Source organism: Toxorhynchites rutilus, chromosome 1, assembly GCF_029784135.1.
Source record: "Toxorhynchites rutilus septentrionalis strain SRP chromosome 1, ASM2978413v1, whole genome shotgun sequence".
Taxonomy (NCBI): domain Eukaryota; kingdom Metazoa; phylum Arthropoda; class Insecta; order Diptera; family Culicidae; genus Toxorhynchites; species Toxorhynchites rutilus.
In genome coordinates, this window is record NC_073744.1 from 26,908,705 (window position 1) to 26,935,135 (window position 26,431).

Consider the following 26,431-nt stretch of genomic DNA (forward strand, 5'->3'; position numbering starts at 1 on the left):
GATGTCCTCAGCAAATCTAAGTTCGATTTTGCTGATGAATTTGCCAGGAAGTTCTTAATTTGGCAAGGATTTGCAGCTGTGGACAGAAAACCAAGGTTCTCGTCACAAACAAGACAATGGACTCGCAAATGTATAGGGAAGAGTGGATGGGTTCCAAAGTAACTTGAGATGCTTTAGAAATAAAGGGATTGTGCAATACAGGCAAACCTGGTTTTGTGCGGTCCCTTTTGGCGTGATTCCTCGTTTGTGTGACTCTTTTTGTGCGATTTTATTATGACATCGAGTCTTGAATCACGAAAACTAATCGCACTCACACAAATGAGAAATCGCACAAAAAGCAACCGCACAAAAAGCAACCGCACAAAAACAGGTTTTCCTGCAAAATGGCCGATTAGGTTGACCAACAGAGACTCCAAACTGTGATGGAGGGTATCCGAAGAAAAGTACAAAAATTAATCAAAACTGTAAAGGAATGACTTTTTCGATATTTTTCTGAAAAAAAACATAAATTAGGTGAATTTTGTTATAACAACATTTCAAGTACCTTTAACCAATCTCGCGATACAACTGGTTTGGTGATTCAGGATTCTAAATGAATCAAGCTTGACCGTGGTGGATAAAAATTTTTTTCACATACTTTTTTTTTTCAAACATCTGGTAATCTGTCTTTTTTTTTTTTCTCTCTATTATAGTGATTTTCAGCACATTTCGGCTGGTTCGTCACTTTTACTTCCATTTTTGGAAGAATGTCGGGAGTGAGAATTGAACTCGTGATCTCTGCGTGAGAGGTATGGATGTGACCACTACGCCAGATCGCCTCCCGGTAATCTGTCTTCCAAAGATTACACACACCTATACTGCCGTTCTATGCATAGTTGTCCCATGTAACTTTTTGAAAATTTTCACCTTTCTTCATAAAACGATGATTTTGTGCATAATCTTTCGGAAAAACACAACAAAAAACAATATTTGTTCCCAGTATTTCAAAAAACAACATCAAGCTCAATTGTCCCATGTTGACATTCTAGGCATAACTGTCTCACCATGAATTCATAAATCCGTAATCAAGATTGACAATAGTTTACTGCTTATAAAAAATCCGGTGTATTGCTAAATTGAAACGCTCAAAGCTCCTGGTAGACAAATATGGTAGAAAACTTCGATTGCGTTTTTCACAGTTGCTTATTTTGGATCATGAGACAACTATGCGTGGAACGGCAGTACAGTACTCCTGAAAATAGAAAATATAGAAATAATGCATATGCTAAGTAGTATAGAACCAGAACTGAAATCATAGAAACTACTGATGGTAAGACAGAAAATGAATACTTTCAATTTTCGTTTCTATTAGTAATCAGCGGGAAAAAACAACCGTCCACCAAGGGGACGGTTGTTGTTGTTGTAATTTTTCAACGAAAGTTAGTGCAAAAGTCGTCCGGTTAAAGGATGACGACGGTCAACAAAGATAATTGATTGGAGGGGAGTGGCAAACATCAGTTGTGGCACGTGTTTCAAAGTTTACTTTCATGTTTTATTGTTTCCCTAAATTAACGTGTTCACCTTTTTGCCCATTTAGCACTGGGACCCTTCAAGCAAATTGCCCTTCGTCATGATCCCGACATCAAAGTCGATCGTTACGTACCTTCTCAGGCGCCTTTTACACTCGCGGTTTTTTATCTTCACTATTCCTGAGCATCCCTTCCGTCCCATGACTCCTGAAGTTTTTGATATATTTATCTCCACCATGGAACTTCCTGTGCAGACAGGCCATCCCCGGGATAGCGTGGGAAGGAGGAAGGAACAACAGTTCGCGCCTGGGAAACAGCACTTCCACACACTAACAACCTTCGCAATGTCGTTTCAATATTTAAAATCTCCAGACTGTTGCAGAACGCAATCGAATCCCGTATCCGCTCGCTTTACCATTTCGCCATTTGTGCGAATGGGAATTGTGTATATTTTATACCGTTTTAAATGTTTATTTTCACAATTTCACTAATGGCCAGCCGGGAGAAAATGGTGTGCACAGAAAATATTGCCCCATTTCCTGTCATCACAGTCGAGTGCTGAAGCCATTCGTTTGGGCTAATTTCGCTCTTCTTTTTTTTTTTGTTTGCTGTCTTGCATGCGATGCAATTTCCGCACTTGTTTGCATCCTGCCTAGACGAAGAAACGTGGAAAAACTGGTTAATAATTCACGCGATGGGTGCAACTGTTGCTCATGAATATAAATCAACCAAACTACTGAATGCTGAATGAGAAGAGCCAAAAACTACCAAGCGCCTACACAAGGATAGTCCCAGAAAACACGAAAACTTAGCCCACCAACAAAAGGTTTGCCCCGATCCAATTAACACCATAAACAACTAAATTGGCCTTCGCAGATTTGCTGATATTATCTAGATTATCATCCCTCGCACTCCCACATCGAAATACAGCCAACCACAAGGGCTGCTTTCATCTGAAAATGAGTTTACCCATTTACCGAAACTGATCTGTCGGCAGAATAGAAGAACAGCGAAAGCACAAATGAAGTCTTTCAGCTAATTGTCCAACATCGCAGCGCACCGGAAGAAGAGCGAGCTGTGGAGCACTGCGGGGGGAGGTCGGCTACATCGGCCCCGTCCACTGATAACGACAGGAAAGATTAATTACTACCTACGAATCAATTCGGAAAACAACAACATGGCCGGTCAGCAGCATCGGTTGGACCCATTGGCAGAGATGCCAACCTTCCTGATTTTTTAGGATTTCCCAGACTTTTTAGCACGCTCCCTGATATCCTGACGAACACTCAATTTATCCTGATTTTCCTGAAATGATATATCTTACATTAAGTTAAATTCTTTAGAAGCGAAGCTGTACTTAAGTTTTTTTCATCTCTACCCTCAATTGTTTCGTGGCTTTCCAAAACAATGCTAGAAAATTTAATTAAACCAGATTGTCTGACAAATTTAAGAAATAACAACGAGATTAAGTTTGAGAAACAACGTTGCTCTATCAACGTAAAATTACTCAAGAGAAAATTTTTGAGTCCACAGTCAATAAAAAAAGAGTTTATATGTAATTTGTTCGTCTGGTTCAAAGTAGAATGAACTTTAATTATGGTACTATGAGAAATGTATCAATAACCGTACTAAATGCTGATATGCTTTCCTCGTTTTCCTCATTTCCTCATTTGATGATAAATCTAGTGAAAATTTGAATATTGATTTATCTGCAATTAACTGTAGTGATGCTGTAGGTTTTTCGGAAAAAATATAAACGATCAAAAAGACTGGCGAAACACTAGCATTTCCGCTTATGCGAGGATTTATACCATGCTTATTAATTTTTTTACATATCCGGTCTTCGCCCGAAGAAAGATATACTCTGTTTCTGGTGGGATTTGAAATGGATTCTGTATTATAAGCTACTACCAAGCAACCTGTTTCTCACATGTATGTCCCGCAGCAGTTTTCAATATGTTCTGGGAGGATAGAATATTTAAACTATGTGAAAGATGGCGAAATATTGTGAAACAAAACTATGGTTATAGAATCAAATTATAATGCTTTGATTGAAAATAATGTTTTTGTTTTCTCAAAAATCGACATTAACTTTTCGGACAACCCAGTAAGAGCTATCCTGATTATTCTGATTTTTATTTTCATACTTCCTGATTTTTTTAAATTATAGTTGGCAACCCTGACCATTGGTCTCCGGCTGACCGGGTAGAGCAAGCGGAAAAGCGTAAAGCCGCGTATTATGCTATCCGCTTTTTTTTTTGCTACGCTCTCTGGTAGTTCTAATTATTCAAGGATGTGCCGGAGATTATAAGATTTGGGATTTGACGTGGCACGAGAATAAATATTTTAGTGGTTATGTTTTAAGAAATCCCGATAAACGGATGCTTCTGCCAGGACGGTTCGAGAATACTTCAGCTTCATATGGTGTTCTTGAGAAGGATCGATTGGAAAGATACAGATAGAGGTGAACAAAACATACGAAACATCAAATTCGAGTCTCCTTGGAATTTTAGAAAAATGTAGCATTCTTAGACTCTTGTTTTCCGGAAATATTTTCCATAAACATTCGAGAACAAAACATTCACGAAATCGCTTCACACTAAAATGTTATAATGACGTTATAATTCTCTGAAGGAACTTATGAGAAGCAACTGTCAGTCGATTTCATCTTCCGAGACGTGGCCGAACATTTAGTTTGTTCTCTCGTGCAACAAATGTTCTTCCTAATATACTTTGAACGAATCTTCCCACACATTTCCACCCAAAACACAAAGCACACATTAAAATATTCGTGAAAATGATACAGTGCCCGTTCGATTTTGACGTGGCTCAATTTTGGCAGCAGGAACTTTTGAAGCGTGTCGCCAAAATCGAACGGGTGCTGTGCCACGAATGCATGCGGGGTTGTTTCTGTTTTTTGTTGCTTCTTCCGGTTGAGTTGACATCGATAAAAGATGGCACTTCGTGGAAATAAAACCGTGTTCCGTGCAGGTCGTTCAGTTGACCCCGTCTTGAAATGGAGCGAAGGATGAAATGGAGGGCCGATGACCGAACGTTTGTATCTACCATACGCAAGTCGTCTTTGAAAAAGAGAAATGCAGCCTAGCGATAGCGTTATAATAATATTTATGTGCGGAAACGTACGATTAATCGTATCCGATAACAATCAGACTGTGGCGAAAAAAAAGAAACCAAGAAGCCAAGCCAATCATCGATCACGGCACAACACACGCATCATTAATCATGCTGCTGACAAAGTCTGTTCGTTGGTGGCAAATTGACAGCCATCAAATCGGGAAGGCTTACATAATGTCTCAGAAGAACATAATTTCCATTTCCCAAAATTAGGGTGGAGCGAGTTTCGCACAATCATATACTTGCTCTGTATATTTATAAAACGTGAGTGAACATTTCTACGATTTACGTTAATCATGTGACATGTGAAACAGTCACGTGTCCCTCCAGCGCATTGCGATCTGACTGATTGCTGCGCTGCATAAACGGTGGGATGGTACCTTTGAACTAGCTGAACATTAATGAATTGAAACAATTGGAAATAGTTGAAGACCAGCCTAGGGTAGGATGTCGTTTTATGTCAGCCTCTGAGCATCCCTATTCTAACATTGTGTCTCCATGGTAGCGCACAAGTAATGTTTCTTTTTTCGTCAAGATTTGTCAGTGTTGCACATCAAAGAATGCACTTAGAATAATACTTAGTGACCTTTTTGTAGCTTGGAAGCAACTGTTTCATGTATCCATTTATGTTTCAATGTAAAATCTCTTGTTGTTGGATGTTATCAACCAGGCGTACGATGCTAGGTTCAAAATAAACCGCGTCAGACTGCAACAGAGACAACGCTGGCATTTGACAGTAAATATTATATATACCATATAAACTATATTTTTCATTATAAATATGTAGATAGAATATATTAAATGGTGTAAAACGCATATTTTTTTACATCAAATATGAGACTTTTTGGGAAGAAATACCTGTCCGTTCCCATTAAATAATAAACATTTTAGAAAAACCATACAAATTCAGATAATTTAACACGCTACCCAGCGAACATTAAATCGTAAAAACATGGTATATTCTAAGTAATATATATAAAATGGTATCAAATGTCAATCGTATATGATGTCAATCAAAATATACATCGTGTACATCCGAGATGGAAAATAAAAGGTGGGAAGATTTTCTAAATCTGTGACGTCACAGATTTTGTTTATGTATGTTACTTTTCTTATACGAGGGTCACTATTTATATTTCGGGAATTGGCAACACTGATGTCATGTGAGTCCATCTGACTCCATCTGGTTCCATCGTAAAGTTTGACATTTTTGACGATATACGTACTCAGAACATTTTGTCATACGGACGCTATTTGTTTATTTTATATTTAGTTGAAAGTTTGGTCTCGGCAAAAAAATGGAACTGAATCGTGAACATTTTCGTGCGATGATTTTTTACGACTTTCGACGTGGATTATCACAACAAGAGTGCGTCAATCAACTTAATTTGACTTTTGGCGATGAAGCTCCATCAAAAACCACTGTGTATCGCTGGTATAGTGAATTCAATCGTGGTCGTAGTTCGCTGTCCGACGAGTTTCGTGAAGGTCGTCCAAAATCGACTGTAGTGCCAGAAAACACCGATGCTGTGCACGAAATGATTAAGCAAGATCGTCATGTAACCTATTGTGAGATTGAGGCATCCCTAAGCATTAGTTCCACCAGCATATATGCGATTTTACATGAACGCTTAGTTGTGCGAAAATTATGTTCACATTGGATCCCACATAATTTGACAATCGCTCAAAAAAAAGGCTCGTGTCGATTGGAATAAATGCTTTGAAAATTGGTTTAAGCGCATGCAAAAATGTATCGATCATCGTGGCGAGTACTTTGAAAAACAATAAAAATATATTCGCAGCTTAACTATTTGTTTTTGTTCCTATTCCCGAAATATAAATAGTGACCCTCGTAATAGTCCACTACATAGGAAAAGAGTTGTTATTAAAAGTAAAAATAAGCAAATGAAATTAGTTTTTTTTTTCCTAAATCAATGCTAGCGTTCAAAATCATAAGAGCCCGACATTTTAACAGAAACTGAAATTTCAGTATTTGGTACAATTTAAGTCAACGGCATGTCGTGAGATCGAAGCGAAACTTTAGGGGCGGAAGTTTGACAGTGTAGGGAGCAGTTTCCTATCACAGCAAGCTTCCCATTTGTTTCATTTTCACCCGAATGTACTCCGAAAAGTATCTTCAATTACTGGAAGACGTTTTGATTGGCTTTTTCGAGAATAACACTACCGAGGATGTCGTTTTTTCAGCAGGATTATGCATAGATCCACGTTTCCAAGAAATCGAAGGCATGGTTTGCCAAGAAGGACATTCATTCTTGAATGACCTGCTGGCAGTCGATTGCAATCCCATAAAGAACCTATGGAGAATCTTGGCCGAAATGGTCTATGCAAACGGTTGACAGTTTGACAACATTTCCATTCTCAAGGTAGTAATTCAGGAATGTTGGGCTATGATCAATATGGCAACACTTTAAAAGCTGTCTGACTCGATGCCAAATCGAGTTTTCAAAGTGATCCGAAAAGGAGGTGGACATACTAAATATTAGCTACCGATTGGACTCGAAATTTGCCGCACAAATTTTCTTTTATTGAAATTTTAGGATGCGGCTAAACGAATGTCCACCCTGATTCCACATATTTGAATTACTTGGAAAACAAAAAGTGAATTTATACTTTTTTTTAGAATGAATTCGATGAAAATGAACAATAATCGTCTTTTATGAGCAAAACTTTACAAAGATTTGACTTATTTTTAAAAATATTGAGGAAAAATAGGGTGCGGCTAAACGAATGTCTACCACTGTATATAACAAGTCCGTTGAAGATATCCCAAAGGCGAAAAAGAAGTTGAGGGTACTTTGCATTTTAGTTCTCCATTTTCATCTATGTGTCTGTTTTTTCGCGTATCCGCGTAAGCTTTTCCATGGGCGGTCATCCAAAAAGCAATAACAAAACAATATTCAAAAAACAGTGAAATAGCTTCGTAGTTGAATCTCTCTAGGTTATGTTCAACGACGGATTCCAGTGAGAGCGGGCGAATTCAGCATATTCAATGGTCCGAGCTTCAGTATTTCCTGAACTATTGTTTTAATCCCTTCTTTTCGTTTTGAGCTGTGCATTTTCAATTCTTTTGTTCAATTCATTTGAAAAATAAAATTCAAATTATTCAAAATAATTTTCATGACAGTATGAGTACACTTTTGGAATTTACATTTTCTGTATTTAGTAAGAAAAAAATAAACGATGTTATTTATTGATAATAACGCTGTATTATAAATGGGATGGGGAATATATTATTAATCTCAAGCCATTATTGCATGTTATTTTAAAAAATTAAAGCAAATTCTGTATCAAACACACAAAAATTGTAATCTGTATGTACAGATTCTTGGTTTAAAAAAAACTAAAAAATCTGTAGAAATACAGATTATTATGTAGTCATGTAGTTTGAGATGCATCTATCAGAGCTTGCTTACTGGCTGCTGTTCAACCCATTAAGACACATGCTTTATCATCTTGGCTCAGGAAACACATTTCATTCGATCCCAGAATCGAAGCTAGCCGCTCAAGCATATAGGGACCCGTGAATTTATTTAGGAATAAGAATGGAGTTTTTCTGACACACAAAAACACGTAAAATCGGTCTAATCAACATCATATGTGTCTATCATGCAGGCTATGGCACTGACGATCAGAACTCGAAATCTTCGAAGTGCAGTTTGGGCACAACATTGCATGCTATTCTTTACGTGTGAGTAATTTTCGTGTACGATACAAAACAATCTAGCTCACCTCAGTAGTATATATAAAACCACGTTGAACTCAAACATCGATACATCTATCCAGAAAATGGGTTACTAAAAAAAGCTACCAAACCTTTGATAATGTAAACATTAGTAAAATGTACATTGTTCGTTCGATAAGCTCGAGAGCGTCGGATGGGGCACCGTTTTACTGGGGAAAACCTGCCAATGGACGCTTAAACTTGCAAAGTTCACTGCGGAAACACTTTCGAGGAATAGTTTACTTGATTACACAAAGAAAAAACACGATGCGACAAGAATAAAGCATAAAAACACACGAGGTCTTTTATCCATGTTTGACAAAAATCTCAACTCTTCACTGTCAAATATGGTGGAGGATAAAACATGTTCCAACACTTTTAAGGTCTCCTGTTTTGCTTCTATTTCGGTTTTAATTTGATGTGCACTTTTTCACGGATGGAAAAATACTCTCTTCTTCTCGCTGCTGGGTCGCTATCCCAGCTGACAGGAGAATCATAAAAGGTGGAGGGGATGAATTTGCGATGCAAAGTTTCTCTTCTCTTCAGAGAATGAACACACATATTTTCTGTAAATATTACCAACTGTATGTAAAATGAATGTCTGATGCAATACACATCCCTATCAGCGATTGGTACTTTTTACTACGCGGTATCGGTAACTTTGACGATTGTCATTACTGGCAACCGCGAAGAAAATCTAAACATAACATTACTGGGCGGTTTTACATTTGTTTACCAATGTTATCGCGTAATATGTACGACTAATTCGTATTGCAAAAATAGGCTAATCATTGGTAATATTTACCAAAAAATATTGACTATTGAACTAAAATTATTGAGTCATGTTGATGGAGGTACTGCGTGAAGAAGCCAAAAGTCATTTCTAATTGAATACGACGGGGAATTTTTTCATAGTCCGCTGACTATCCTCGTTTGAATATGACTGTGCCGAGCCCTGGCTGCGACAGCTTGTCAAGTCGGGTCAGAAAAGGCAATCACCGCTATGCGGCTTCAGAAAAGGAAGAAACTTCTTCTGAAATTTATCTATTTATCTAGGCCGATCTAACGAGATTTCAAATTCTTGTCCTGGAATCCGCTCAAAACTGCCTTGCAGTACGTTTCATTACAATATTCGGTATATCGAATGGTCTTTCCGCTTAAATTGAATTCGACATACGAAGGAAATTGATTTTTTGATCATACTTTTTTTCGTCATCATTATCCAGTTTCGCGAATTTACTCACTATAGCACTGCGCGTTTTCACCTTTTCATTAACATTCAACATGCAATTCTCGCGTAACTTTTGAAAAGGTCCAATGTAACATTTTCGTCAACTCGAGAAAAACGAAGTTGAAGACCCAAACATTATTCCGCGAATTGTCTTAAAAGCTTTCGATCTTTATCGCTACTTTCACCACTAGCAGTCAAGAATAACTCTGAAAAACCAATCGTAACTGTTGTTCCGTGATTTGAGATTAAAGTTGAAGACTAGGAGCGAAAAATGTTACATTGGACGTTTTGACTACCCGCATTTGCACATTGGACATATTACGTTGCACGATAAGAATTTGAAACTAACTACTAAACAACAATAATAATCTGCCTTCAGCATTTCATTCTGAAGGCAGATTATTATTGTTATCACTCGTTGAATTGTACTGAGATCGGTAACAACACCTGTAAGAAACAAAAACTCGAAACGACCGAAGTACGACTTCGTATTGTTTTGACTGCTTTACTTTACTTCGGACGTTTCGGGCGTTGGAGGAAGGAAGCGTCCGAAGTAACAACCGGGCGCTTAAAATCCGAATCTGTACATTGGATATTTTTTATATCGGCGATAAAATGATGAAGAAGATAGATACGTGAACGATTGTTTTTGTAATACATTCAATGATTGAAAACTAATAGCGTCCATTAACTCGATTTGTTTACATTTGTTACATAGGACCTTTTCAAAAGTTACACGAGAATTGTGTGAAAAGTGTTTTCACTTTGTGGAGTTCTTGGAATAAAATGCATAAAATATACTGAATTGGTCTTTGTTCTCATATTTTAAAAAAAAATCTTGTTCAATTCGAAACGCTGTATAATCCCCAATGGTTATTGTTTCGAATAATGGAGATACAGAAATTATGCGTATAAATACAATCATTCTTTAGATTCAGACGAATTTCGAAAACAAATGAACATCGAAAACGAAGTACCCTCTATACGTATAAATTATTTTTACAACTTTTAATCTTTTAAATGATGCGCGTGCTATGGCGAAGCCAAATTAACGTAAAATGTTTCGGCAATACCAAGACTCATTTTGGCAGTCCATCAGTAGAGATCCTCGTGTAAAGCGGATATAGAACGGAGTGCTTTATTCACGGCCATATGCCTCATTTCACTAATTGCACACCAACTGAATTGCGAAGTCGAGCCGTATTTTGCTCGGATGGTTTCTGTCTAATTATGCGTCAGGTAAAAGGGTGAACTTTGAATGAATGGAATATATTCGAAAAATAATAACTTAACAGCAATGCTCTAAGGTTATACAATGTTGCACATTGATGCATTTCTATTCGCCCCATCCTCGCTCAATGTACAGTCGAATAAATCAATCACATCGGAAACGTCACTTACCGGAACTAATTCGCGATATATTGCCCCGGCGGGGAAAGAGGAAACGCGCAATCTTGATATGCGACTGTATATAGAGCGGTACATTCATCCAATCCAGTGGTAAGATTAGGGTGGAACCAAGAAGAAGTAGAAGGACAATCGACGAATAAATCTTCCGCTTCCCACCGGTGGTGCTGTCACCGGAGCAGAGGGGAGTCACAGCACCACAACACACAGGCTTTGAAAAGATAAATCGAATCGTGCCACAGAAAGCTAATAAATTAAATTGTCTCGAGAATTAGAAAACGGAGACATTCTGAACGAGACTCACGGGGCTGCCTAATGCCATGTCCTTTGGCAGCGATTGGCCCGTGGCAATAGAGTCGGCTCGTACTTATCTTCAATTCCGGTAAGTGATAAACATGTAAAGTACATTCGTTTCCGGAACGTCAACCGCAATACACACAACCACTGGTATGAACATATATGAGCGTGATTTCTGCGTGGGATCGAGTCGGCATTAGAGCCAATTTATTGTTAATTGCGACTAAAGACCTACCTAGATTGGAGTGACTTCCCGATCAGAATAAGAATATTTACCTTCTGGCTTAGTTTGCAACGAAGAATTCATTTCAATAACATTAAAATAACACCAGATTACTCCCAACATTCGTATAAATCACACCGCTCACATCATTTTTCACGAATTAATCCACGCGCATCCGCAATTCAAATCAAGTCTTTAACCATTCCATCTATCACTCGACGCAAAACTTGAAAACGCGTAAACTTTGGCAAATCTCAACTGATCAGAAAACCGTCCCATTCCGGTTAGGTTACCGGCGGGCCAAACAGAACAGAAGCACAGGAACGCAAATCCGGCGAAGACTAAGTGCGAATAAATTCAAATCAATTCCATTGGAAATGTAATTACACCTTCGACTAGTCGACTTTGCATTGGCCTTTTTCGCCTTAGAACCCGCATCCCTCTGTGTTGCGATGGAACCCTTCCGGGAAGTACGCCTCCGTGGAAATCAGTTCCTCATAAAGTGAAATGATGGAAAAGTTTTAGAAATTAGATTCGAGCCATTTCCTCCATTGGTTACGACCCAAGAATAGCTTCTTCGTCAGCCAGACGCCTCTAGCATTGTTCCATCGGGATGCCGGAAGTCAGAAGTTGCCGCTAGTTAGCGAAGAGGAAGAATTTACAAGTTATTCAAGACGCTTCTATTATGTTGCGTTTCTAGAGGAAGGCTCAATTTTGCGTCAACGGTTACGGTGAGTGTGTTTGACTTTGACTGAAACTGATTTTTTTTTTCAGAATTTCCTTATGAATAAACGCTATTGGTAGGTCTAATATTTCTGTTGAAATGTGCCACACAATTCTGACCGTGAGAGACTGTCCTTATCTCCGATTCTCTCAAAACTACCAGGCTTTGATTAGTTTTTGTCTTTTTAATCCTTTTTTTCTTAAGCTCGGTTTTCTTAATCGGTACGCTTTTGTTCAATACAGCGCTCCCAATGGCCGGCTCTAGAATCTCTAACAGCAGTTTGTTTCCAAAAACAAGCAGCTGATGAGATTTGTGCTGGTTAAATTGTAACCGACCAAACGGAGCGACTAGAGCAGCAGTGAAATACAATTTGAATACACCAATATCGCAGCAAAAACAATCGTAACTATCCACTGTGCATGTCATTCTATCCAAAGGGAATAAGAAAATTAATAAAACGTTATAAATAAATACTGGCCTCACTCTAGTCAATTTCAGTCTCATACCAGCTAGCGAGCAGACAACAGACTTTCTTAATGCTGATATCACATACAACGGTGATACAATGGAAGTCTGAAGAGAAGCGAAAAAACCTTCATGCCAGTGTGATTCTTCTGACAGCCAGTATGCATAAAATTCGCTTCTTCGCAGCGATGCGATCGGTTATTTTCTAACCTAAAAGTAGTCAACACCATCAATCATTATGGAAGAAACCGAAAAGAAACTGGGTAATCAAATCCAACATCCGCAAAAGGAGTGGTAGCAAAGCAGCCACTCCAACAGAAACAACCTCAGCAGCAGCAACAGGAAACGAGTTTCAATTTAGGGGAAGTGGGGGCATAGTGGTCACCCTAAGGAATATGTGTATTTCCAGCGTCCACATATCGCTACAATTCCCGTTTTCTAAGAATATTATAGTTCAACTCATTGATGGAAATCGAACTTTTGTTGCTTGGAGGTATAGTGGTCACTCGCACATATACAGCTAAATCGGATGAATTTATGCGTTTTTTCGTCGAAATTTGATCAAATCATATTCGATATACACCCAGGTTTTTTTACGCAGTTTTTTTTGTGCGTTTTTTACGAGGTTTTTTTTACGCGGATTTTCCAATTAACGCGGTTTTTACGCGGGTTTTCAATTAAGGCGTTTTTAAAACGCGGTGCCCGCGTAAAAAAAAAGACCAGTGCAATATCACATCTCTCCTTCAGCTTACATTTTTCTCTCATGTTTCCTCAGAGCATATTACGGCAATTAGTGTTTGTTACGGAGCTTAGCGCGAGGATTTTAGGTGTTGGGTAACGGGGAGCTCGCCGAGAGGTACAACGGGACGTGCTTTTTACTGGCAGCGATTCGTGAATGTCTTTCCCTGTCTACTTAGCTCTGGACGGTCCAACAGTGGTACTGCACGTGCATAGGCAGAAGAGTGTACAAAATACTAGGGAATCCTCTAGCAACAGCAGATGACCTCATTCGTGAGGAAAACCGAACATAGCTACCAGTAACCAACGAAATCGCAGGAAAAAACTACGGGTTTTCGGAAGCGAGAAACACTTATCTTTTTACTTCCGTTATACATAAGGATCAGGGCCTGACAATTTCACTTCAATTAGCACATCGTCACTCAATAATGTGTCTATCGCTTCTCAGAACAGAACCAGAACCATGCAGGCTAAAAATATGTCTATTCTCTTTTCACGCACAATAAGAAAAATATCTCGTCTCTTTCGTACATATTCCTTTCATTTCACGTTGATTCCTTTCATTCTGCAAACAAAAGCGACGTTAGAAATCGTCACTTGGAAATTAATTTGAAGCATCCATGTATTCTGGCAGTTTGTACAGAAATGAATGTTTCCTTGTTGCATTCGAAACTTATTCACTGAAACTAATGAAAACGGTGCAGTGAGGGTTGTGTAGTATGCCTGCAGGAGTAATTATTTACCGGCGCTAGTTGTCAGTGTGAAATTAGTGATAAAACGGATAGTGGTTTGGTCGGATACTGGATACCGGTCAGCTTGGAGTCCGGATAGCCGAGTATTCGACAGCCCGATGTTTGTGTTTGTGCTTGTTTGTGTGCGTGCACGTGTATGTTCGCGCGTTTTTTGGGTGTTTGTGTGCGTGTGTGCGCGTGCGTTTGCGCGTGTTTTTTTTGCTTGCATGCAGTGTGCGCTTTTTTATGCGCGGGCATGTGTAGGCGTGTTTGCGCGCATTTGTGCGTGTTTGTGTGCGCGTGTGTACGTGCGTTTGCGCATGTTTTTTTTCTTGCTTGCGTGCAGGTGTGCGCGTTTTTTGTGCGTGGGCATGTGTGGGTGTGTGTGCGTACGTGTGTACGTATTTGTGTGCGTGTGTGCACGTGCGTGCTCGTTTCTTTCCGTGCGTGCGTCTGTGCGTGTGCACGTGTATGTGCTTGTGTGTGCGCGTTTGTGCGCACCTGTGCGTCCATTTGTATGTTTGTGTGCGCTCGCGTTTTTTGTGCACATGTTTGTGCATGTTTGCGCGTGTGTGTGCGTGTTTGTGCACGCATTTGGTATGTGCGTGCGCGTGCTTCCGGCGTTGTGTATGCGTTTGTGCGTGCGCTCGCAATTCTGCGTGGGCACGCTGAAAGCGCAGACCTAGTCGAAAATCGCGTAATTTCGAGCAAATCGTGTAAAAAAACATAAAAACGTTTACAATGCAATGATTGGTCAGTTTCATAAGGACGGAATTCCTTACAAGGATCGTCTGACGGTGCGACGTATGGTTTGACCCAGATCAATTGAATCGTTTATTCCATGCTGGAAACCCTGAATCCACGATGATACATGAAGAGCTGAAAAATTTTCATTTGATCATTCTCACTACTATCTGCAAGGAATCTTGTGTTGTTTCAATGTCCAATGCTATTAAATATGAAGATCATTTGAAAAGCAACAACAATTTTTAAGTTGGAATAGCAGCAGAAGAAATTGTCAGTACAATGGATAGCAAAAGACAGATCATTTCAAAGGATATTTGTCGCAGTTTTTTCGTGGAGCTGGTTAAGCAAACGAGAAAAATATTCGATTTTGATGATTCGACGCTGAAGGCTGCGCCAATGTTATATCCCATAAACTTTTCCAATTTGACAAGCATTAGCGTAATGTTAGAAGCGTTTCCAAGATTCTACAATGCGAATGTGCAAGATGTAGAGAATAAATTCTGTACTTCAAAGATTGAATTACTACGCAAGGAAATCACAGTTTCAGAAAACGAGCATGTGCAGGGCTGGTGGACAAAAATTGGATGGCTAAAAAGATCTGACGGTTCGTTCGCATTTTGGCGCTTCGATGTCTTGTTTGTAACGTTCTCACTATGCCTCACTCCTCTGCAACTGTCGAGCGATTTTTTTCTGAATATTATCAGAACAAAAATAAGCTTCGAAATAGGCTCAGTCGAAATCAGTCGAAGTTGCCGTTGCCGCTGTATGTTAATGCTTTCATAAGAATTGCATGGGAGAATGATTGACGTAACGTGACGTGTACGTGACGTGGATGTTGTATGTGAATGGCACTTTAAAGTAGCCAGAAAACAAGAAATCCGTTCCGTTCATGATTGAGCATTTTTTCGAGTTGCTCCGTGGGGCTACTCACGGAAAGCCGGTCCGGAGAGGGAAAACTTCACTGTTAAAATTTTGGACAACTGAATGACAATGAACGTTATTCCACAAATGGGAATTCAACACGATCTCAGTCTCAAGACCCATTTCAGCCAGAACTTGTTTCATCTACATCTCTGGAACAAGTTGGCCGATCGAAAATTACTCCCATATCGTTCACTAGGATAACAATGGGCCTGATCACGAACGTCACTTCACGGTGAAAACGAAATGCATTGTATGTAATTTGTATGCACTTCATATCGTTTTCACCGTACAGTGACGTTCGTGGTCAGGCCCAATGTCTTCTATTTTGCTGGTAGTTGCTTCCGTTTCGGTTTAGTGGTTGCCGACAGGGCTTGGCATAGTCATATTCAACTGAGGTAGTCTGCGGACTATGCTGAAATTCCTTCCTTCCTTCCCTTCTAATTCAATTGGAAATGACTTTCTGCGGTCGGCATTTTTCCTAACCATCACATACTGCCCTTGCGCGAGAGTCACGGCTCGATATGTACTGTGAATATGACCAAGAATGCATTGCTCGGTTCCAACAGTCACATCAGAAATAAATGCAAAGCCGCAAACACGACCATCATTTGAACGTTTATATGTTCTCTCTTTCTGTCGAACGAATGCTATTCTCTTTCTACCATTCGTGGTCATAACCATCCTTCAATTCCGGCTAATTTGACTGTAGTTTTAATGTCATTTGACATTATGGTGGTCATTTGACATTAAAACTGCAGTGGTATGCATTCTTTTTCTCTCTTTATTCTGCATTCAAGCGTAGCTGCACACATACATCCTCCTCCTCACTCACACATACACACACGATGGATGGTATGGATACCTAATGAATAAAACGAAAAAAGTCGAAATGTCGTATGACATTTTCAGCTCGACGGTCGTTTGACTGTTCATTTCATGATGTTCATTAGTGACACAGCACATACGTCTCCATAAATAGTCAAACGACGTTGACCATTAACAATCATTTTCTAGTCATGTCAAATCATATTGACGGCGAATGCCGAAGTAGTGCTAGTCGAAGCGAAGCTTCGAAGCTTCTTGAGGAATATTTGTAGGAAGCTAGAGAGACAAAATCGCGACGGAAATGTTGGTTGTATAAACTTAAACAGCAAATCACATCATAAGACCCGCCTCTTATGATTCGATTTTTGACGTAGAACTACGTCTTTCAGGAAGAGTGTCAAATCAGAAAACAGGTCACGTTTATAAGAAATAAAGTTAACGTTAATAACTACTTTCACAGCGAACAAATTCTAATGATTTGCACACCAACCGAATCTGAAATTCTCTAAGATTTGTTTGATATGCTATACATTACAATTCACGAATGCCTTAACAGTTAAAATTAATGAAAACTGGGAGCTTTCTCATTTTCCCATACATTTGTTCTGCCGATTTGTGTGCTAACCCTATCCGTACCATCAATAACCAGCAACTAATACATTTGTTTCTGCTCGTTTTCAACATATTTGGTATAAATAAGCCATCCGCGATTTGAAGCCACACCACTTCTCGTTTGGTGGTCATCAAAGCAACATTGTTGCCGGAGAGCGTCGTGCGGGAATGGATTGTCATTTTCAAGATTGGTGAAGGAGGAGTATGGGGTAGAATTTCTTTCCACAAGGGCCCTTTTCAGGGCTAGAGGCGAAAAACAAAACCGCAGTTGCGAGCGAGCTAGCAAGCTCAGCACAACGAGCCGATATCACTCATGCCCAGGGTTAATAATTTGAAAAAATCAGGAAGAATGAAAATAAAAATCAGTATAAATCAGGATAGTTTATATTGGGTTGTCCGAAAAGTTAATGTTGATTTTTGGGAAAACAAAAACATCATTTTCAATCAAAGCATTATAATTTAATTTTATATCCATAGTTCCGTTTCACAATTTTTCGCAATCTTTCACACAACTCAAATATTCTATCCTCTCAGAACATGTTTGTTTCCTCTTCGAAAACTGCTGCGAGCCATACATGTGAGAAACAGGTTGCTTGGTAGTAGCTCATAATACAGAATCCATTCCAAATCCCACCAGAAACAGAGTATATCTTCCTTCGAATGAAGACCGGATATGTAAAAGAATTAATAAGCATGGTATAAATCATCGCATAAGCGGAAATGTTAGTGTTTCGCCTGACTTTTTGATCGTTTACATTTTTTCCGAAAAACCTACAGCATCACTACATCCAATTGCAGAGAAATCAATATTCAAATTTCCACTGAATTCATCATACATGCTTTAGAGTAAATATTTACTCAACAAATTCGGAAAACATATCAGCAGTGGAAGGCTTGTTTATTTTTCCTAATTTTTATGATATTTAGTACGGTTGTAGATATATTTAGTATAGTCCCATCATTAGTGTTTATTCTACTTTGAATCAGACGAACAAATTGCAGATAAAATCTTTATATATTTACTGTGGATTCAAAAATTTTTTCTTGAGTAATTTTACACTCTGAAACGTATTCGTACATTATTATTACATACATTTACATACACATTATCCTAGTTAAAGCAATGTTGTTCCTCAAACTTAATCTCGTTGTAATTTCATAAATTCGTCAGAAAATCTGGTTTCATGAAATTTTCTGGCACTGCTTTGGGAAGCCACGAAACAATTGAGAGTAGAGATAAAAAAGGTCAGTATACAGTTTAACTTAATGTAAGATATATACAAGTGCGAACCGGAGAACTATCATGACAGAAAACTTTGGCATGGAAACCAGTATATTTATTACGAATAATGTAAAGGATACAAAAATCAGGATCATTTCAGAAAAATCAGGATAAATTGAGTGTTCGTCAGAATATCAGGGAGCGTGCTAAAAAGTCTGGGAAATCCTGAAAAATCAGGAAGGTTGGCATCTCTGCTCATGCCTAATGCTGATTTCACACACATATACATAAACTGCCCGATACAAAATGAGGAAGCTCTCTGTAGCAAAGTGTACTACGACAAAGAAGGTGCACATGGGACATTTTCGTGCTAGTGCGGATATGGAAGAGTATCCAAAATTTTGGAATATAGATATACACTACATTTATTTAGATACAACATATCTTCCATGGAAGTATGGATCCAATTCCAGCAGGGAAACCTTACTGTTGCATGTTGTGGGGTTTGATCACATCTCCAGCGGAATATAGGAGCAAAAGTGATTGTAGTTTGTGATCGATATCTGAGTGGGAAGAAAGTCTGATGCGAGTTAACAGTGCAGTGCAATCCTAAAGTGAGGACGGAACCAAATAAACGAAAAGTGCTAATAGCTTTCGACGATTCTGAGTCGCATGCATGTGTCGACTCTACTGAAGTAATAAAACACTAAATAGCTAAATAGTTATTTCAAAAATTTCGATGGATTCTAAAATATTATCCAAAGTGAGAAACAAGTGGATCGAATAATATATTTCCGTATTTTTAAAGCCTGTCCACGTTAAATTTCGGACACCAAGATGATGCCAGTAGAACAAAAATTCACGTAATACAACAAAACCGATTGTTTATTTCAGTAAAATAGACTCATATTTAAAACAAGGAAAGCTTACTTCGATGTTAAATATGTTGTCTGTAAAATTCACGAGCTTTCTTGGGAACATCTGCCATCAGGTTTCGTACAGTATCCTCAGATATGCTGGGAGCGGCGCTTTTCCATCTCCTTTTGAAATCATTAATGCCATTCGCTTTCTTCTTAGTTTCGAATATTTTTCGCTTAATCAGAGCCCAGTACTTTTCCACTGGGCGAAGTTCTGGACAGTTCGGTGGATTTGCTGTTTTTGGCACATATTTGACCTCATGTGCATTATACCATTCCAGGATGAATTTTGCATAGTGACAAGAGGCCAAATCTGGCCAAAACAACGCTGGAGAGTCGTGGCTTCTTATGAATGGTAGCAACCGCTTCTGGAGACATTCCTGCTCGTAGACATCTTTGTTGATAGTGCCGGTAGAGACGAAAGATTTGGATTTTCGGCCACAACTGCATATGGCCTGCCAAACCAAATACTTTTCGGGGAATTTAGGCTTCTTGGTCCGGAAACACTCGGCTACGGCGTTCCTTCGCATTGCAGTATAAAAAGCGAGACACGGAAGCTGTTTGAAGTCTTCGAGAACATGAGTTTCATCGTTCTTTCTGGTGCATGAATATTTTTGCAAAAAATGGGTGCAGAGTACTTTAGCACGGCTTTTTGCAGTGATATTTTGCTTATCATCACGATTGGGCACCTTTTTCACTTTGTACGCCTTCAGTACATGCCTCTGCTTCACTTTTTGTACAAATGATTTTGATTTTCCTACCTTCAGAACCACATTTCTAACTAAAAGTTTAGGATGTTTCTCAATAATGGCAACCACCTTTAGGTCCATCTGTAGGGAACATACTTTTCGATTTGTTCCGCTTCCAACCTTCCGATCCACAGTTAAGCGCTGGTCAAACGATTTGCACAAACTAAACACGACACGACATGTCTTCGACATGTTTAGCTTTCTGGCGAGATCGCGTACAGACAGTGTTGGATTTTGCTGCCGTTCGCGCAAAATGCGTTTGCGTACTTCGACGCCATTTTATCAAACTGAAGAAGAATGTAAACATGTTGGATATCGAAATAAAGAGGAGAGGAATGAAATATTTAATAAACTACACTGAAAGAAAAGTGTCCGAAATTTAACGTGGACAGGCTTTCTGTCGAAAACTGCGGACGTGTCCTAGATACAACCCATCACAATTTTTTCATCATCAATACGTACATAATGGAAAATTTCATACAAAGACCAAACTTCAAATGTATCAATCCCCGGAAACCCAGACCAAATTCCATCGGGTTAAAATTGTACTTAAGAACTGCCAATTCAAATTTCATCTTTTGAAAACCATTCCGTTCCTGAAACATTTGCAAATCGCCAACTCTACTGTCAGATTCTAAACCTTCCCTTCCCTAAGTTACATTCAGACTAGTGGAATACTCCGAATATTTTCATATCGATACATTGACACCAACATTTCCCAAACGGTTCCCAAAGATTTGCCGTCTAGTTAGTACCTTCCATAACTATGCAAAAAACCGACCGAGACACGTTGTGTTTTTTAAATGGTCCCTCCAACCGTATTTGATGAAATCAAAACTCGAAATGCAATGGCACTGCATGCATGTGGCTTTTTTTCGTGAGGAAGAGAAAACACAAACATAAAAGCAAACGAGTTGACGAAACTTTTCCAATTGTTTCGAGCAATCGTACTTTTTTTTTTCTCACGATAAATGGGACCGGAAAAAGCACAAAAAGTCACGGAACGAAACACTTGGGTAGATTTCGGGAAAACTTATTAGGAAAATAAACAGAAAATTAGAATTAGGCTTTCGATTCGTCGGCATGGGAAAGCTCAAAGGATGTGGGGGTGATGTGAAGAAAACAAAAAATAACCTGCCGGTTATTTAATTGGACAATTTAGCGATAACGTGAGAGCGGCTACTAAGTTTCTGTAGGGGGGGGGGGGGGTTTGCAGCACGAACAAACAAGCAAAATGTAAAGACGAGTCATGGAGAAACAACGGCTCCGGAGAGGACGGCGTCGGTAGATGCTTGGCCAGCTAAGCACACCAACAGACATGGGATCATTCCCATCCGAGGTTCTTCGCAACTGAAGTATGGTCATGTGTCTAGATCCGTGTGTTAATGACTCTGAGTAGCACTGCTTTCAGGTGGAGATGACTTTGGCGTCGATAATTAGTTCTCGAAGTGACGGGAAACACGCGAGACTATAGCAATATGGCAGCAATAGATAAAAAAGACGACAAATTGAAATTAATCGAAACTCAATTTAAACTTTTTATCGTCGATTCCCAAGAAATGCATTTCTCAATTGTTGTTTGTGGACGATGTAGTAGTCGTGGAACGTTTTCGGAGAAACGGATAATCGATTTCTTCTATATTGCGTTATTCCAGACAAGCCGGATGATGTTAATCTCATCTGGATCAGTTCAGGATTTCGAATGAAATTGTGCTCTAGCACAACATTGAATGAATGATGTGTTGACAAAAAAACAGTTGGATTATTGATGAATCCCCGTATTGTTCCATAATTGATTAAAATTTCCTGCATAATTACCCGTTAAAGGTGGATTAAAAATTCAATGTATCTTTAAAAAATGCATTTTTCACGAGCCCCGGAAACCAATAATTGAGGATTTCAATCTCACCTGTGGGCGCTCTTGCATATTTTCGCTCCAACCCCATTGAACGCGAAGTTGAATAAAATACATCCTGATAATTAAAATTTACTTTCACCACAATGCCGCCAACACCTTTCTTGCCTTCCGTCCCAATATTATGTCGATACATCCGTGAATGGGGTTATACACACAGTAAACTTGGTTGTGTCACCTGATTTTGCCGGGTCTCATATTTACCCATGACCGGGAAACACATACCACCGGCGACCTCGGTAAATACGCATCATCAGGATTACCCCAATAGGAATATCAACACCAGTCAGCATTAATCCCACACTCCCCCTCAAACAACGCGACGACGTTGGCTGCAGCGAAAAAGGACACGAAACAAAAAATTATTGTCACACAGTTATTCCCGGCATGACACGTAATAATGGGGCTGATTCTGATGCGCGAATGTGAAGTGACAGCTCGAAAAAATTGCCTCACTCAATTCCCGAAGGCGGCTGTGGTGAGATTTTTACCTTGAGTGAACTCTCATGAACACTTACTCAATTCCCGTGGGCGATTGCAGTGGAAAAACATGCCATTTTGTGACTTTTGAAGTCCTCATTCGTTATCGACTAGTACCAACAATGGTAGCCAAAAATAGAAATAGGCATTTCCAAAGGATTTGAACGATCTCTAATAATTCGCCGTTCCAAACGGGCAATAGCTACTGCAGATTCAAAGATGAATTCATCATCTACTTTATGAAAATTTTCGGAAAAAAATAGGCAATTTCGAATGCAATCCAGTTAAACTGTGAATTTTGAAATGATTTATATTTATTATTAACATGTAGTCAGTTCAAGTATTTGGTATGCTATTACTAATGACAAGAATATACATCTTCTGCAGCCGCTATAACACAGTACAAAATTAAATTGAAAGTTTACAATAGTTGACCCTAACTGATACGAGAAATTCAATTCAGCATACCGTTTCCTTTCTCCAAAAACACAAATCAGACTTTCAAAAATTACGAAAAGCTACTTAAGTAGTTAGAAACCGTATATGTTTAATCAACTTCTTCCATGTGTGAGGCATCCTCGGTGTCATCCACTAGTGGAGGAGCATCTTCATCAGTAGTTGCGGATGGAGTATCTGTGCTTATCCATTTCAAGACCCAGCTTGACCATAAGGTAGCTGCGAGATGCGTGCTCACCGGGCTCATCCAGTGAGAATCCAAACGATAACAGCGCAGTTTCGGACAGTGGAATTACAAGATTCTTGACAGCTCTATCATTTTTATCGGCTCATTGTCTGTGAACAAAATTTAACTTCTAAATTTATTTGAATGCGATAATAAATATATCTTACCTTGATGACTTTTATGTGAGGCGACTATAACATTAATGTTCACTGTAATGTTATAAAGAATAGTCAACCTTCCGATAAACTTTTAGCAATTTTTTTTTCCCCAAAATATATTTTTTATTAAGGCACATGTGGCGTTAGCCTGACGGGGCCGGGAGTCCAATATTTTGACAATTTTTGTCTTACAACTATGTTAGTAATATGTAACCGATTACTCGCGGTTGGCTCGAGGTTAGTATTACAAGTGTTCTCATAATTGGTATGTTGCAGTCTTCGATGCTCTGTACGTGTGCCCGACACGGGATACTTCCTATTAGGATGCAGCTGACCATTAATCAGCAACGCCCTCCTAGTCTGTACCCCATATCTAGCGTGGTGCGTCTTTCTCGACTCGAGGAATCCAGGATAGAATGGTCACTAGCCGGCGCAATCATCAGCTCGTGTAGAGTTGTCATGAGCGGTAAAACCTTTGGCTCTTGTTGAATCATCAGTGGACTGCACAACCGTTGGCCCGTGTATCTGTAAATAGTGTGTGTATGTATTGCCGCGACTAAGTAAAAGTTTATAGATCGGATAGGAGGGATATGAAACAGGGACACAACGAAGGAAACATCATTAAACGTTGACATCGGCGTTTCTGAGGAACAGGTATAGATGAAGCAGAAGATCAGGATCACGGCTACCTAAGATATCCCGGACGGGGATATCCGATTGTCTGCCTTGTGCTCTCAGTGCTCTAGAGAGCTGAGAGCGAGCAGCATGGAACCGGATACATGACCAGACAACATGCTCGATGTCGTGGTAGCCATCGCCACAATCACAAAGATTGTTTGCTGCGAGCCCAATGCGATAGAGATGCGCGTTTAGGTTGTAGTGATTGGACATAAGCCGAGATATCACGCGAATGAAATCACGACCTACATTCAATCCCTTGAACCATGCACTCGTCGAGACCTTAGGGATAATCGTGTGTAACCAACGACCGAACTCATCTTCACTCCACATGCGCTGCCAACTAACGAGTGTGTCCTGACGAGGAATGTGAAAAAAATCGTTATAAGTAATTTGCCTTTCAAAAAGTGTGCCTTCTGAAGCGCCCACCTTAGCTAGCGAGTCCGCTTTCTCATTCCCCGGAATCGAGCAATGAGAGGGAACCCATGCTAAGGTAATCTTGAATAATTTTTCGACCAAAACACTCAATAGTTGTCTTATTCTTGTTAGGAAATAAGATGAGCGTTTATCAACTTTCATTGAGCGGATTACCTCTATTGAGCTGAGACTGTCTGAAAAAATAAAATAATGGTCGATGGGCAATGTTTCAATTATCCCCAGTGCGTAGTATATCGCACCCAGTTCAGCGACATACACGGAACAAGGATCTTTGAGTTTGAAAGAGGCACTGGAATTTTCATTGAAGATGCCGAAGCCAGTGGACCCGTTTATGTATGAACCGTCAGTAAAGAACATTTTATCAGATCCAACTTTCCCATATTTTTCCGAAAATATCGACGGAATAACATTGGAGCGTAGGTGATCTGGTATTCCATGGATTTTTTGTCGCATGGACAGATAAAAAATGACAGAGGAATTGCAAAAGTATGGGAAGCAAACTTGGTTGGAGATGCCTGGTGAATGGTGCACGTCGTGGGTAAGGTACTCATGGTATAAAGACATAAAACTTGACTGAGGAGTCAGTTGTAGTAGATTTTCGAAGTTATCAATCACCAATGGATTCATGATCTTGCAACGGATGAGAAATCTGTAGGATAATTCTGTGAACCGAAGAGTAAGCGGGGGTACTCCTGCCAAAACTTCGAGACACATCGTATGTGTCGAATGCAAACACCCCATGGCTATACGCAAGCAACGATATTGTATCCTCTCCAGCTTGAGAATATGAATCCTGGCAGCAGATCGGAAGCAAAAACTGCCATATTCTAACACTGACAATATCGTTGTTTTGTACAACTGAATGAGGTCTCCTGGATGGGCACCCCACCATGTTCCGGTTATTGTTTGGAGAAAATTGATTCTTTGCTGGCATTTCTGTTTCAAATACGTAATGTGTCTCCCCCAGGTACATTTAGAATCAAAATATACACCCAGGTATTTGAAAAACATAGAGTGTTGGATCGTTTTGCCGGATAGGTGAAGCTGGAATTGGGCGGGTTCGTGCTTCCTAGAAAAAACGACCATTTCAGTTTTCTCCGTAGAGAATTCGATACCCAGCTTGAGGGCCCACGTGAACAGATTGTTCATGGTATCTTACAACGACTTTTGCAGAGCGACGGGATTAGTACCCGTGATGGAAATAACTCCATCGTTTGCAAGTTGTCTCAGCGTGCAGTCTCTAGTTAGACAATCATCCATATCATTGACGTAAAAACTGTACAAGAGGGGGCTTAGGCAGGAGCCTTGCGGTAGGCCCATAAAACTGTAACGAGAAGATTTTGAGTTGCCATGAGAGAAATTCATGTGCTTTTCTGACAGTAAATTGTACAGGAAATTATTCAGAATTGGTGAAAGTCCACGATTATGAAGCTTCTCTGAGAGAATTTCCATGGAAACTGAATCAAATGCCCCTTTGATATCGAGAAAAACGGAAGCCATTTGTTCTTTGCGAGTAAATGCGATTTGGATTTCAGAAGATAGCAGCGCGAGACAATCATTCGTCCCTTTACCTCGGCGGAAGCCAAACTGCGTATTTGACAGCAAATTGTTCGTTTCAACCCACTTGTCCAAACGAAGTAGAATCATTTTCTCTAACAATTTACGAATACAGGATAACATTGCAATCGGCCTATACGAATTGTGATCGCAAGCCGGCTTGTTGGGTTTTCGTATGGCTATCACTCTCACTTGTCTCCAGTCATGCGGGACTATATTCAGCTCCAGAAACTTGTTGAACAAGTTCAGCAAACGCTGTTTTGCCAAGTCGGGAAGATTCTTCAACAAGTTGAATTTAATCTTGTCCGACCCCGGAGCTGAATTGT